At 34.5% G+C, this 14260-nt stretch overlaps 1 long non-coding RNA gene across 1 annotated transcript in view; it reads left to right on the top strand.

The window, feature by feature from the left end:
* LOC107079394 (uncharacterized) overlaps positions 1-14260 on the top strand; it is a 145730-nt gene that overhangs the window by 109447 nt on the left and 22023 nt on the right. The window contains exon 4 of the long non-coding RNA XR_011182286.1: positions 1879-2049. This is a non-coding gene — a long non-coding RNA (uncharacterized lncRNA). The remainder of the gene's footprint in view (positions 1-1878; positions 2050-14260) is intronic.

The raw sequence follows: 14260 nt of genomic DNA on the forward strand, positions 1-14260 counted from the left end.
TGACTCATTCATGACAATTTATGTTTTTTTTAGCAAAGATTAAATATCATTTTTATTTAATAGACTTTAAGTACGTATATGTTTTATTATTTTAAATGTATTACATTTAGTGCCTAAATTTCCTTTTCCTTGGATATTCAGTTAAAATGTTTCACTTCGTTTTTGACTCAGTTTTCATTTTTTTCCATTACAAAAAAGTTATGATTTCTAATTACTGAAAAATATTTTAAACTATCATGGATAAAGAAGCATTTGTCTCATAGAATCTTTCTCGTTTTGAGTGCAATATTACCTGACTTTAGCTATGTATTGACAGATTAGAGCTTTTTTGAACCCCACATAATTAAAAAATTAAGCATTGAAAAGAATGCATCATAATTATTGCAGTTGTAAATATAAAAAATAACTTTAATTTTACATTTATATTTGAAATAACTTTGATTTTGTATTCAAAATACATTCTTTAATAAAAGCTACAAACAGAAACTGATAAATATTTTTCTTTCCACTATATAAAACAGTATCAGTACAGAAACTGGTCATTTTTTTTGCAAAAACGTTTTTTGATTAAAATTAACAATATTTAATTCATGGACTCAATCTCACTACTTAAAAGCAACTGTTTTGATTGTCAACATGGGAAAAGCCCGAGCAAGAGAAACATCAGATAAAATAAAAATATATGTCTTTGTGCTTTTTCATTTACCAAAAGGTTCTAGCAGAATGTACTTCAAAGCCACTCTTCTTGGAAGTATGGTGTGATCTTATCACACTGCACCACAGAAACATTATAGTGTACTTATACATATTTGCACTTTAGTAACTGTAAACTATGGAATAAACATTAAGCAAATCGATAGAGTTTCAATGTGCTGGTGACCTTTAAAATAAATATTCTGCCTTTTGAATATTTAACATCATTGTTTTATTGTATTTTATCATGGATCCTACCTTCAATCAAAAATCCTCAATGTGGTCTGTAAATTGAGTAAATTACTCCTTTAATAATATCCCTCTGATTTTATTTTTTTTACTCCTAGCTGTTGTATGTAATCAGTAAAGCCATATAATTTTTCGTCTTTCTATGGCAGAAAACAAAATAAATACTAAAGTGTATTCCCCAATAAATATTTTAATAGAGTTGCGATCTTCCATTTTTATTAGTGAATATCATTAAAGTCCAGGTTTGACAGTGAAAAGGGGTAATAGGTGATTAATGAAAGAGAAATCTCAAATCCATACTTTACCACAAACCTTCTGGGCTGTGCTCTTTAAAATTGCAATGTTCAGCTTTCTGAATAATTACTCTAAAAAAACCACTACCAAGGCACTCTTGGTAATTATATTATATTTTAAGGTACACATAGATCATTCTGATTCTATACTATACAAGTTCAGGGCATATTAACTTGGTATTTGCTATGATAAAAAGTACGAAACTTCTTTACAATTTAAGCTGTCAGCTGTGAACATTTGTAAAACAAACTAAAGTAATGTTTTATTAAAAGTGGTATTTTGTGCACATCTCTTGCACCAGATAAGATTAACATCAGTGCCTTGTAATCTAATTGTATTATTTGGAAAATATCTGATGTGGAACTTGGTTTTTTTTTCATCTTTTTTTTCAGTGCTTATTGGCTTTGATTTTTTTTTCCTTTTGTTTGGTGGGTATAATGTCAATATTATGTAAATGTAGACCATTACTTACATTCACTCTAGTGTGATGACAGGTTGTAGTGCCTCCCATCGCAATAGGGGGCCTTCTACACAGCTATGTTTGGCACATGCACTAATTGGTCTGTCTCAAATAGTAAATGTCCTTATATATTATTTAAATCAGCCGAACGTAATCACTTTTTCTTTTTTTTCTTTTTGCAGATAAACCCTATCACTTGAAACAGTATCTTTGCTCCCCTTATTGATAACATCACCTAGACAGAACTGAGCTGAAGGAACTTTTGCGTCAGTGAGACGGGAGAAAAAAAACAAAGTGGACACAGGAGTGACACGAGCTCATCGAGAGATGGAGATAGGCTCTCCTTGTGTTGTGTGAGTGGCACCTGAACACACACCCCTCGTCTTGTTTATGGAATAATTCACAGCACAGCAGGCAGCTACCGCACTGTAGCATTCAGCCCAACAGGAATAATTAGGTTTTGCCCAGGCAGCTTTGCATTCAAACAGAAAAAAGTACACTGAACACCTTAAATATATGCTTTAGCAGTGCATTTTTAAGCAGGCTTGCGCACTTCATGCTGAAATATATTAATTGATAATGTGCATTCAGCTGAAATGCGGAGTTGCAGAATGGAAATGGAGAGGTGTATTTGTTTCCATACAGAGACCTTTCTAGGAAACCCTTCTAGGATTAGAACAAAACCCTACCAACCAAATGCAAATACAATACATCTCAGTCCCATACCATCCCCCACTGCCTTTTTTGTTGTATAAAACTATTAAAAACCGAAGTACTTGGAGATGTGTTCATTATCTGACACTCTTGATTGCCCAGATTAGCACATTGCTGACCCTTCTCAATTTCAGCATGAACACCCCCCACCAGATCACCAGCTCTGCCTCACTTTTCTCTTGCTACAAATCAATTAGTTGTAGAGAGTCCTAAAGAAGTTGTAAAACATACTGAGGGCCATTACATGCACAAGTATTGAAACTTTTTTAATGCCTCTCGATAGACAGTATTACATGCTATATTAGTTTTCATTGTAGGCAAGGATGTGAAACAGCAGAGCTCTCTGCTTTCAATAGTACTTTGAATTTGATCAAGATCTTTATACAGTATGTGTAAATGTTTAGGAGCTAAGAGTCCTCTACCTTAATGCTCAAAAAACATGCAGTTAAAGAAACCTCCTTAACAAGTTTGAGTTATTTTATTTTTGCAACAGATTTTTGTTTTTCCTTCAGTTCTTTATGTAGGTGGCTTTTTCAAGATTAACATTTGTCTTTTCCTATTAGATTGATTTCAATTACAATTTGCTTTGCACTTTGAAGGACCAGAGCTGCAAAGCGGCTGTTGTTTTTAATCTCCTTTCTTTTTTTCCCCAATCAAATTCACCTCTGTTTGTTCTGTCATGAAAATGTACTCAAAACTGGATTATAAATGCAAGTCTAAAATGGAAGGAAAAGTACTATAAAAATAATTTATATGCAATGATACAAAGAGCAGTCCTGTTAGTGCTGTGTGCGAAGTACACAGCCTGTAGATGTTGCATTGTTTGTCTTACTTGAGGTCCATATTTTAATTTGTTTGCCTATCCTGATTTTTCAGGTTTTGGTTACAGTGTAATAATTGTGATAGGAACTACTTTAAACTACTACTACTTTAAAGAGACCCATATCCTGTCATCACACCCCGATTGGTACATGTTTGACTTTTCTCTGATGGTACTAAATTGCATGTCCATTATATTCCTTAAATATCACAGCTCTTCATAAGAATACTTTAGGTCACTTAAAATGAATAATCAAGCACTGCATTTAATCCAGACCTATAAGGACCTTTCTTTCAATTTAAATGTCCAAATAAGGGCATTATTATTGGCACAGACAATGTATCACATTTTAGTTTACTTTATCATGTGTAACTGCTATTACTGCTGTCCAGTTAATTTGTAATTTATCATGCGGAACTTGAAAATACAGCTGATGTCATCGTAACATGAAAAGAACAAGTTTTCGTGTTGGAAGAGAGTACAATGGTAACATTGGAAAATGGCATGCTTTCACTCCTGGCTTCATGGTGCTAGGTGTAGTTTTTAATAAGTCTACTACCACAAAAGATTAAGATTCTTCAGGAGAAGACAATATATTTGTCAAGACTATTGCCTTATCTAGGCCAGCATCATTTTGTATTTTTTTAAGCTGCGTTGGATTGCTTTCATTATTTTAAATATTGCCTGAAGACATATGGGAGGCTTTTAGGAAAGAAATGAACTTGCTATGAATATTATTTTAAGGGAAACTATTAATGGGGTAGGTCAAGGACTAGACCTGGAGGAGGCAAAAGGAAATCTCTTTTTAGTTTATGTATTGCCAGCGTTTATGTCTGCACATATTCCTAATAAGGAATAGTACTTTTTACCCCCTTAATTCTCATCATTCAGGCTACTCTGAGGTAGAGGGTCATTCCACGCACTGTTGTAATTTCTTGTGCATATTTATTTCCAAAGTATCTTTCACATTCTTTCCCACTGAACTCATGCAACAGAGCCTTGGAATGCCAAATAGGTTATTTTTCAAAACCTACTATGAGAGAGCTGTCAAATGAGGTTGTTTTGGACTTATCAAGTGAAAGTGCCAGAGAACAGACTGGAATGCTAAGCTTTGACATAACAGGAAAAGCAGCTAAAGAAAACATCAGAAAAAATATTAATTGCAAACCCGTGACACTTTCCCTGCATTCACTCTAGTAAAACATTTAACCTTCAAGGCTGGTGATTATGTATACATTACCAATTGCACTCACAACATAGCAGTGGGTTTTTCCTAATAGAATATTTACTGGAAGAAAGGTAGATTTATACCATGCACATTAATGATGTTTGGACTGCCCCTGCAAGCTTCATTTCCCCGCAATGAAAAAAGGCAGACAGTATTTTGCTTCTGTGATCTACCACTAAGTGTGTGAGAGCCTAAGAATGTATTTTCCTTCTTGTCTGAATCGATTAAAAAAATACAAGAACTTCCCAGTCCATGGTTTGCTTTAAAGTTGATTTAATGTATCTGGTACAGTAGGTGTTGATACTGCATTAGCAGGCCATTGTATGAGCTGAAATGGTGTGCTCCTATACTGTATCAGCAAGACCTGTTGACATAGGGTTCTGGCCTTTTTATTAGGAGAACACTTGAAATAAAGTAGTCAATAAACAAGGTAATGCTAAAACACACATGGGCACATAATTTGTCCTCCAATAATATTGCAGCACTGAAGTTAAAAATGTTTTAACTGTTTTAAGGTTTTTATTTGTAATAAAATCAGTTAAATTCTGTAAACATCAAATCAACTTGCCTTTTAATTGACTTAAATGTTTTGGAGTCCAGAGTTGAAAGTTGAAAGGAATGCCAAAGAACTTTGTTAAAGAAAACCAGGCAACTGTGAAGCAGAAATAAAACTCGATCAGAACCATAGCACAGAAATTGGCCATACCAAAATCAACAATTTGGAATATACTGAAGAAGAAACCACAGGTATAATTATCAGTCAGCCAAGACTAGGTCGGCCAAGAAAAACATCTGCAGTCGATGACAGAAAAATTATCAGAGCTGTCAGGAAAAACCCTAAAACAACTGTCAGTGAAATCAACAACAGCCTCCAGAGTGCAGGGGTGAAGGTATCAAAATCACAGTTTGCAGAAGACTGAGACAGCAGAATTACAAGGGCTACACCACAACATGTAAACCTCTCATCAGCACAAGGAGTAGGAAAGCCAGATTAGAGTTTGCTCAAAAGTACAAAGATGAGCCAGGAGAAGTTTGGAACAACATTTTATGGACAAATGAGACCAAGATAAACCTAAAGGCATAAAAGGTTTAGATTGGGGACTAAGTATGAAACTGCAGGTGCCCTAAAGAACTCTGTGAAGCGTGGTGGAGGTAATGTCATAGCCTGGGCAAGCATGACCTTTCTGGAAGTGGCTCGCTTGCCTTTATTGATGATGTAACTATTGATGGCAGCAGCCGAATGAATTCTGAAGTGTACAGAAACATTTTCTGTGCTTAAGTTAAATAAAATGCTTCCATGTGTTTTGGTGGCTACTCAACACATATCATGACATTGACCCAAACATGTGGCCAGGGGAGCCAAATAATTATCAGCAGAAAAAATCTATCTTTTTAGATTGAAACCCAACTGAGTGTGCATTTAACATGCTGAGGATATACTGAAGTCCAGCAATGGCTTGGTAAAGCATTTCAACTGATTACACAAGGAGTACGTTTGGCTCCATGGGTTGCAAACTTCATACTTTTATTGCATATGCATATGCAACCAATTACCTGTATACTCCAAAATGCACTGTATACTGTATACTCCCAGTTTCTTATATCTTTTGAAGTTATTAGTTGGAACACAAAGTATGATTTTTTGTTATAATGTGATCAAATGTATGTATGTAATTACACACAAATCAAACTTATATTGTACGTTTCATTGATATTCAGCTCATAATCACTAATACAGATTGCTTAACTCTTAAGCAAAAATAACAGTATACTTTACTGTCTCAATACCTTTGTGGGGGGTCACTGTGTCAATCGTTTTAATTAGTACATCTGAGTAGTAGGAGACATCAGTCTTCAGTTTAAACTTAAATTTAACATCTAAATTTGAATCTTTTCGATGTTGATTAATGTATATTTAATGTGTACTTTTCTTTGACTCAAAAATATATAAAGATAAATATGATTAAAAAGTATCAAACTCTAATCCACTACTTTATCAATATTTAAACTAACATCTCAGTGAAGATGAGCCTTGAGACATTTTATATACTGTAAGTTGCAGTTTTTGTATAAAATAAACATACAGTATAAAGCAGACACTGGTGCCATTTTACAGAAGAAGATTGAATTTTTGGTAAATGAATGAGCTTTTATTTACTGTATTTAAAGATAGGTTACTGGGGTAGTGTCGCCCTTAGCTGGAATCTATAGCCTCGTACATCATGTTATTGGTTACTGTGTTTACTATTAGATTATTATAATTGACAGCGTTGAGCCTCTTTATTTAGGAGGAGCAAAGTATTGGGACAATTAGCTGACAGGTTTTTTATAGTTCTATACTCTATCTATGTTCTATTATAGATTAGAATTTTATATTTAGTGTTTTATGTATGTAGCCTTCTAATTATAATGTTGTGCCTTATAAGAAATTAACAAGGTTCTGGAACAAAAGATTCTAAAACAAGCCTTCATAAAACGGTAAAACTGCTTGTAAGCTGCTGATATGCATTCCATGACCTAAATCACAGTTTTATAGATCCCTTTTGATTTTCATACAAGGTTGGTGGTTTAATGTCCATTCAAGAGATAGTTGCTAAAGATAGTTTTATTTCTTATTGCTACTTTTTCATGATCAATGTGAAGTATACCTTCACCGGCGTTTTCTAATAGTGTCTACATCTGTGAGTATTGGGCTGGCTGAGAAAACATGGGTCAATAATGGTGATAATCACTTTATTACTTTTTTATAGAACAAAACAATTAGGATAAATTTCAAGCTTTGACCTTATATTACTACCAATATCTTGCATTTCTAGGTACCATTTTCCTCAATTTGATTGTTCTATTACTGAGGGAAATTGAAGAAAGAGTATGGAAAAAACATGAAATGTGGGTCATCTGTTATTTGTACCCCACAAAGCTACATGCCTTATTATTGACATGCAAAAAATTTGTATTGGCTCTTCTAATTACTTATTGGTCATAATCAATTAAGGAAGTTTTAAGACTCTGGCAGTCTTATATAAATATACTGGCAAAGTTCAGCTGCTATGATTCCTGACAATTAAATTGTTCTGTCACTCTGGGACTTTCATTAATCTCAACTTGTCATCCTTGTTTATGCAGGTTATAATGGGCTGTGTGTGTGCATGTGTGTGCGTGCATGTGTTCGTCTGTGTGTTTGAGTGAAAGGAGATGCTAACTGCCTTTTGCCTTTTTTAACTGTTTCCTGGGAGAAGACAGAAGGCCACTCTATAAATATGGCCGAGCTTAGGTGTAGCTGTGCACCTCTCAGTTAAAACTGCACTTTGAAAAAAGATTTTTTAATCGGTGCAATTTTTTTTACAATTTACATCTGGCATGCAGCTTGAGGAAAGAGATATTTTCAAAATAAAATATCAGGCAGAAAACAGGAGAAATCTACGTGACTTATAAACACATGACATTGAATCTATATTTTTACTTTAATCTATTTTCAGTTTGTATAGTATTTATCTTAATAAAACGCTGAATGCATCTAACAATTGAAACATCACTTTAAAAAAAATGTCCACAATTTTTTACAATTTAGTTCTGCTGTTTAAGCAACTTGATGGAAAATATGTTTTTGAAATAAAATAAGATGTAGGACAGTTGTATTTTTAATCTATTTTCAGTTCAGTTAACAAAGTAACATTTTTTTTTATGCAAAAGCTGCCCATTGTGTGTATCTGTATTGTGGTCATTCATATCTTCAAGAACAGTATAATGTCTTTTTTTAGTGCTGATATCTCCCCCTCTAGATCTATACTGAGGAATAATTTATTACATTAGATATTAGGTATCAGATACCACATTCTTTGTATGTGATGAAGAGCACATAGTTGTCTCTAATGTCCATTTATTATAAGGGAAATCAAACGTGCTGCTTTTTCTTGACCTGTGTAGATTATAAGATGATAACCTCATCAGGGGAGCCCACTCTGTCACCCAAACTTTTGGCTTGTGGGTAATTACTGCCTGTCATCATCCATCAGCCCTCCTAAGGCCTCTGCTTCATTGAGATGCCAGGTATTTCCTAAATTAATCATGTGTCTCTTTTTAGTTGAAAAACGGCATCTTTTCATGTTAATAGCCTCTATTATGGGGGGGACAGGAGCCCTCCTTGAAGTTGAAAGAGCCCATTTTGCAAAGGCCAGGGTCTGAACCCTGACACGCTGCCAGCCCAAGAAAGATTCTTGGTGGTGACCTCCCAGCAGGAGTGGAGCATTCGTCACTGTGTGTACGGCGTGCACCCTTGGGCTGGATGCATGCTAATTTGCCCCATTGTTTCAGGGTGAGTGACTTCCCAGCGTTCTGGAACAAAAGCTCTTTGCATATGCCTCTGTGTAGTGTTGTTTAATATTTACATCTGAATATTGCCCATCTCCAGTGCTCAGATATCAAAGGTGTAAAGGGAACTTGTTTTAGCACTGTGTCGCTGTTTGAAGTAGGCTGTATTATTTAATTTTTCCACAGATCCTACACTTATCCACTCTAAACTGTTCTGAAGTCATTGTGCCAAGTAGAAAAAAGGAATTTTATTATTTTTCAAAGTCATGTTTGCATAGCTACTGTAGCTAAGGTTCTATATTTGCTAATAAAGTAAACTTTATGCTAATAAAGTTAAGGGCAAGTGGCTTTCATGCTTTTATTTGTACTATTGTTTATTAGTTTTGTCTGCTACAAAAATATTTAATTTGAGTATTATGTATTATTAATTTGCTTAGCAAATACATTTATCAAGAAAACCTAAAGTATATAACATTAAATAAATTATACCTCTCTGCAGTTGTACATTTGTTTTTAAATAAGCTGTTTTAAGTGTACTTTCCAAAAATATAACTTAGTTTAAATAATGTAAATAACTTCTTCAGATGTAGTGATTTTTTCTCAATATTTTTATTTTAAATGCAGCACAAGATTTAAAACCAAGAACAATCCAGGTAAAATTAAATATGTTAATTATGTCCAATGCTTTAAAATTCAGTTTTTATATGCCTCTGTTTTCATTTTATTTTATAAGTCAAGTCCTACCAATATATAGTTTGATCTTAATGAGGAGAGAATTGTATATCTACCATGTTGTGTGCTGGTTGCTGATAATGGTGGTTATTGACATTTTGTTAAAATAGTGGTCCTTGTTTGTGTCTATACAGTATATGTTACTGATCAAGTAAATGTTTAAATTTTACCATGACAAAATGATGTCATGGTAATTTTATCTGAATAAAGGAAACTGGGGATTTGTATTGTGGAGGCTTTGTCTCCTGCCAAAGCTGTACAGAACCTGGAGTTGGGTTTCAGAATATACATATACCAGTATTTGACTAAAACAATGTCCTGGTGGTACCTGGTATCATATACTGTAGCATAATTAGGCATCACAGTCTACAGCACCCACAATTTTATTTTAATCAGATGGTGTAGCCCAACATTGATCGACAGCCCCCATTAACTGTATGTTTAATGTTAGAGTGAGCAAAATCAAGTGGATGTCCTGAGACCTCAGGTTGTCTTATTCGGAGTGACTGACACGTGGAGATGGGCAGGAGAGAAAGAATGAGAGAAAGAGAAAGAATGCTCTTGCTAATTAGGAGTCTGCCAACAGTTCTTACTGAAAAATAATGTATGCACACCACTCCCTGCGATCTGTCTTAGACGTAGTGAGTTATTGGTGGTGCATGAGAGGGGGGTGTTCTGTCATTTCTGGCCTGCAACCCAAACAGACATGAGTCATGAGTAAGTGTGTAGTAATTGTGGAAACCCAAGATGATTAAAATTCGTTTGCCCTTGCATCTGCATAGCTACAGGACACACCCCAGGGCTCTGATATTGTCTACAAGATTAGGAAAAGGCGGAAACTGTAGCAGGCCTCTCAACAGCTCTCTCTTGACCGAAGCTAACCAGGGGAGACTGGACCAGAGCGATTTCACCTGAGGGTGGCTTCGGTCAAAGGTCACTTGTAATAGCTTTTCCATGCATCTCCAGAACTGTAAATGAGCACAGAAGCTTGATACACTCCACTACACTTTCTTTCTCTTAGTCGGATGCCCTAATCAAACAAATGACTTAGCCCATGCCCATAGTCACTGATCCGGAGATGCTTCTGCAGACATTCGTCTGGAATTTTTGAAGGGAGATCTCAAGCATGCACTTTGTCTACAGGGAGAAAAAAAAAGGAAAATAGAAAGAAAGGAAAATAATATGAATAATCAAATCCACCAAACCTGTACTAGTGAGAAAGACAGGAAGAGAAACCATATAGAGCTGTAAAATGAAATTAAAGAAAGACCCATATTTATCTGTTTTATTGTTTTAAGCATAAGTAAGGAGTTCTTATTAAAAAATAGATCTTGCATACAGTTGGATATGGGAATAATAATAAAAGTGCAATAGAAATAAAACAAAAAGGGTTAATGTGTTACTGCTTTGTACAGTATTTCTTTCTTTCTCTGCTTATGTGGATAATACCAAATGGTGAGTAAAATGATTGAAAAACATAATATCCATCCATCTGATTTTAGTTCGTCTGTGCTGGTGAGAGTTGAAGCAAAGGTAAAACATTTTAAGTCAAAGCTCCTGTATTATGCATGCATTGGGATATCTGTTGTTCAGCATTATTTACGGGGAAATTGTATTTTATCATTATAAAATATATAAAATAATTTAAAACTTTCAGTTGTCGTTATACGAGATTTACAGTATCTTAAGTATACACCATGACAAATGTTACTTGTATTAGTATAAGTGAAGGAGGTGCCTTTTATGAATTAAGAGTTTTGAAATAAATAGATCCTTCGTAAAAACAGATGCCTATCTTTTTGTGCATTACTGTTGTAAAATTACTCCGAAGGAGCAAAAGACTGTACTTTGCTTAAAAGATATTTTATTGCCCAATGCATTAATTCCTTCACATTTTGAGATTAATGTACTACATATGTACTGGTGCAGTAACTGATAAACATTTATTATAAGATTCCTTTGAAAAGCTTCCATCCCTGTGATTGGTGAGCTACCTTCCATTATCCATATGTTATCATCCCATAACCTTTAACTGACCTTTCACCCAAGAATTACATTAATCTGCCATCCAGCCTAATGAATGAAACGTTCTGAAGACAGCTGAAGAATAACAGACTTGATGTGGCCCATGAAAAAGAAGAAAGGAAAAAATATATAAATGGAAAATTTTAGAGTTAATTTTTCTAACTAACATTTCTAAAGGTGTTGAAAAAAAGATTTCTTTCATTTTCAGCATTCACTAATAAATTCTGGGGTTCTTGATTTGACTAATTGAGAGTTGTTTTTGTTTTACGGTCTGTAATTTGGCAATTTCATTCTCTCAACTATGAAAGCTCAATAGTGACTACTAAGGTAGCCATAAAAACAGTGTTTGAGATTGAAGGTGATTTTGCTTATTTTGGTGAAGTGCATCATATTTTTTAAGTTCTGTGATTTTTTTAATGTTGGAAACCTAACTAGTGTGAAAAATTTGAATACCAGCAAATTAAGAATCATCAAGTAAAATAATATGTTATCCTCATACTGCCTGAAGGCTATCTGTTTTCTGGTTTTGCAACATATACTGTATTTTTTTTATTCTGCAATTTATTGACTGAACATTTCTGAGCTTATCCCACTGGAAACCTACTGGTGTTGAATCCATTTTTTAAAATAATAATTCAACACTTTTCTGCATTTACTTCTTCCATTCATCTCAATAAATTATAATAAATCCAGAAAGTCCAAAGATATTCAGTATGAGGACAGCTAACTTTTACTTTTTTAGTTCTTAAACATAGTTTTTAAACAAAGTTGTCTCTGAAATACACACTCAATAAACATAAAATATCTGAATTATATTTATATAAAATAAAATATAATTTTCAATAAAATGCTGTGTATAATAGGATAATTAATATCACTAAATATAACTTGTCAGGAAATCTGGATGAATGTGTTTAAGTTGTGAAGAGCACATATGTGCTTAAAAACAATTTTCTCTATGGGGACAACATGGGACATGGGACACCCATCTGCATGTTGATCTGAAAACCCTTTTCAGCACATTAAATATGCCGATGGTTACCTTATATCAGCACACTCTCTGGTTCATGGGGGTTTGTAAATTCAAACATAGAAATGCTTTGTTTAAAAAAGCAGTAAAAAAAAAACATCAGCCAGACAGAATTCAAAGCCATCTTGCTTTTACAACAGTTCCTATTTCATCTAAAGGTTTTCTAAAAGGACGGCAGACTAGGGTTCATCACCAAATTATTCAGAATGAGCTCTTCAGGAGAAAGCATCAACCCACACCCAGTTTAACGCTTTCAGCTGCTTAGCTTACTGTACCTCAGTGGACATCTCCAGGTTCTTTCCCCTTGTGTATTGGCACTTGTGTACTTGTTTTACCTACAGTACACTGATGGGAGCCGTGGTGAGTCACAGGTCTCTTCAGATCACTAGGTGGCACACCTCTGTGGCACGGTGCAGTATCTTTTCCAACCTTTATAACTTGATACAGTGACTTCATGCTGTGTCATTTTACTGTTTCTAGCTTCCTGGACGTTGCCTTTCTTCCAGGAGTTGTTTTGCGTTTTACTACTGAAAATCATGACCATGAAAATCATACACGGGTATCTCAGTGTCCGTCAAGCAGAAATTCAGAAAGAGACGTGCTCCTCTATGCTGGGAGGGTATCTTCAGCAGAGGGTGTAAAAGTATGTCTTATTTTTTGGAACACTAGATTTACTTTCCCATTTTATGTCTTTCTACATTTTTCTAACAATAATAATGCACTTACAGATATTTTTTTCTGAATCAAGCCAGTCTTGCTGCCATTTAAAACAAAAACATATGAGGATTAATATAAAGTAAACCAAATTATTTGTCTGCACTTTGGGTTTGTTGGAAAATGCTCACAATTTTTTTTATTATTATTTATGTCAATTAGCTGGTGCTACTTTTAAAGTTAAATTAAATTTAATGAACTACTTTTGCTTCTTCACGCACAAAGAGTATTACTGATCTTTAAAATCATCATAATTACAGTTTAGATAATAGCATAGGAATTTAGAAAATGTATGTTTTTATTGTAGTTTCGATGATTTACTATATATTAAATAAGCAAGCTGGTCCTTTGAATTTTTCGATTATGAGCCCCAGCTCTGTCATTAGGCTCTGATCCAAATTTATCATTGAGATGCATTGGGTTTTCAAACCTGCAATGACTACAGCTGGAGAAGGAGAATATACCATTTCTGTGCAAAGGGACTGATGCTTTACATTGATAGTGAGCAGGTAGTTCATGTCATTTGTTTCTTCCCAGTTATTCTAATGCTGGATCTTCATAGACATCACAGTCTTCTCCACAAGGATTTGGGGGAACCCAGCTGTTATTTTTGCCCCCAGAGCAGAAAGACACAATGTTGACAGACAATGTTTTCGATCATAAACTAAGCATTATTTTATGACTTGGAGGGCAGGCTTACTTCCTCTTAATTTACACTAATTGGCTTACATTTTCTATCCCATGTAGAATATTACCTTGTTTCATACAATATGTACAGTAACTGTAAGGAGTCGCTCTTGTGAGGGATGCAAAGACTCTGAATACCGGAAACATTTTATTGGCTTCACACAAGTTTGGAGAACAAAATAAAAACCACAATCTAACCACTTCTGCAGTCTCCACCATGTGCTCTTCTATCTGTGATCTTGAAAGCATTTGCTAAAAAAATCAACATCATTTTGTTTCTTTGATCAATGGTTATAACTAGTG

This window comes from Lepisosteus oculatus, chromosome 17 (genome assembly GCF_040954835.1).
Source record: "Lepisosteus oculatus isolate fLepOcu1 chromosome 17, fLepOcu1.hap2, whole genome shotgun sequence".
Lineage (NCBI taxonomy): Eukaryota > Metazoa > Chordata > Actinopteri > Semionotiformes > Lepisosteidae > Lepisosteus > Lepisosteus oculatus.